The following is a 2,500-nucleotide window of genomic DNA, read 5'->3' as shown; positions in this document are numbered from 1 at the left end:
AGCAGCTACCCCACGGTTCCCTTATTAGGTACTCGTTTTTACAAGATGTCTCTTGTCACACAGACGAGTTTCTGTCCGAGGTCGCAACGCGATCCTCTACCACACATCTCCTACTACCGGAAAGCGCCCGTTGCCCGTGGGTTCTACCTTTTGAGGCGCGGGATTGGGTAGCTTTCGGCAGTTTTGTGAGTAAACGCCGTGTGGTCTGCCAAGGGACATCGCCGTTACCACACAGGGTTCGGATACTAGTTCACGCCACCACGTGAACCGACACCTCAGACGGCTATCCCAGCGTTTACCGCTTTTTTGCGTGGTCTTTTACCACCACGCTACTCGTGTTAGCAAGACTCCTCTTGCAGCCAGAGACGAGTTACGGCCGATGCCACCATACGCGGCCCTCTACTGCATTACTGATCTGCCAGTCTCGCCCTTTACCGCCTAGCGCATGTGAGCTAGGGATCGGGTAGAAACATGACAGTTCTAAGGGTAGTTGCCATGCAGTCTGCAGGGTAACATCGTGGCCAAAGGCTCTCGGTTACTAGTGATTCCCACGCTGAAAAACGTGGCCCGACTTCCTCAAACGATGGCCCTGGACAACAACCCTATATTACCATGGACTGGTCTGGCACCACCTATTCAACATATTCGGTAGCAACCCTCCACTACAGAGGGTCCCATACAGTCACTTATTCAGCATATTCGTGACGACCTCCCACTACAGGAGACCGGACCCTTACCAACTCCTGTTTGCCCCCGACGGCAAAAGGGGACTTACTACAAGGTCGGCAGGTATCCTGCATGACACTGCCTGTTCAATATATTCGGCAGCAACCCTCCACTACAGAGGGCCCCCAGAGAAGCTCATGGGGCCTTGGTCCGGGGCTACCTATTGACATATATTCGGCAGCTACCTCCTATTACGGGAGGCGTTCCCCTATCCGCCACCCGGGGACCCGACTTCGTAGCGTGGCCAGCGCTCGGACCCTGCTCCAATGCGCAGGGTCCCGAAGTAGTAGATAGGGACAGCGGGAATCTCGTTAATCCATTCATGCGCGTCACTAATTAGATGACGAGGCATTTGGCTACCTTAAGAGAGTCATAGTTACTCCCGCCGTTTACCCGCGCTTGCTTGAATTTCTTCACGTTGACATTCAGAGCACTGGGCAGAAATCACATTGCGTCAACACCCGCTAGGGCCATCGCAATGCTTTGTTTTAATTAGACAGTCGGATTCCCCCAGTCCGTGCCAGTTCTGAGTTGATCGTTGAATGGCGGCCGAAGAGAATCCGCGCACCCGCGCGCCCCCGGAGGAGCACGCTAAGGCGGACGCGGCCTCGCAGCAAGGAAGATCCGTGGGAGGCCAAGGCACGGGACCGAGCTCGGATCCTGCACGCAGGTTGAAGCACCGGGGCGCGAACGCCGCGCAGGCGCGCGCATCCTGCACCGCCGGCCAGCACGAGGCCAACCAACGGCGAGAGCAGACCACGCCCGCGCTAAACGCCCGCACTTACCGGCACCCCTACGGCACTCACCTCGCCCAGGCCCGGCACGTTAGCGCTGACCCACTTCCCGACCAAGCCCGACACGCCCCGATCCTCAGAGCCAATCCTTATCCCGAAGTTACGGATCCAATTTGCCGACTTCCCTTACCTACATTATTCTATCGACTAGAGGCTCTTCACCTTGGAGACCTGCTGCGGATATGGGTACGAACCGGCGCGACACCTCCACGTGGCCCTCTCCCGGATTTTCAAGGTCCGAGGGGAAGATCGGGACACCGCCGCAACTGCGGTGCTCTTCGCGTTCCAAACCCTATCTCCCTGCTAGAGGATTCCAGGGAACTCGAACGCTCATGCAGAAAAGAAAACTCTTCCCCGATCTCCCGACGGCGTCTCCGGGTCCTTTTGGGTTACCCCGACGAGCATCTCTAAAAGAGGGGCCCGACTTGTATCGGTTCCGCTGCCGGGTTCCGGAATAGGAACCGGATTCCCTTTCGCCCAACGGGGGCCAGCACAAAGTGCATCATGCTATGACGGCCCCCATCAACATCGGATTTCTCCTAGGGCTTAGGATCGACTGACTCGTGTGCAACGGCTGTTCACACGAAACCCTTCTCCGCGTCAGCCCTCCAGGGCCTCGCTGGAGTATTTGCTACTACCACCAAGATCTGCACCGACGGCGGCTCCAGGCAGGCTCACGCCCAGACCCTTCTGCGCCCACCGCCGCGACCCTCCTACTCGTCAGGGCTTCGCGGCCGGCCGCAAGGACCGGCCATGACTGCCAGACTGACGGCCGAGTATAGGCACGACGCTTCAGCGCCATCCATTTTCAGGGCTAGTTGCTTCGGCAGGTGAGTTGTTACACACTCCTTAGCGGATTCCGACTTCCATGGCCACCGTCCTGCTGTCTTAAGCAACCAACGCCTTTCATGGTTTCCCATGAGCGTCGATTCGGGCGCCTTAACTCGGCGTTTGGTTCATCCCACAGCGCCAGTTCTGCT

General features: G+C 57.8%; 1 pseudogene; it reads right to left on the bottom strand.

The window, feature by feature from the left end:
* The window catches only part of LOC124583755, a 6,135-nt pseudogene that overhangs the window by 2,165 nt on the left and 1,470 nt on the right, over nt 1–2,500 (bottom strand).

The sequence above is a fragment of the Schistocerca americana genome, unplaced genomic scaffold (genome assembly GCF_021461395.2).
Source record: "Schistocerca americana isolate TAMUIC-IGC-003095 unplaced genomic scaffold, iqSchAmer2.1 HiC_scaffold_47, whole genome shotgun sequence".
Lineage (NCBI taxonomy): Eukaryota > Metazoa > Arthropoda > Insecta > Orthoptera > Acrididae > Schistocerca > Schistocerca americana.
Note: the sequence above shows the minus strand (reverse complement) of the source record. Positions and strands in the feature narration are given on the sequence as shown.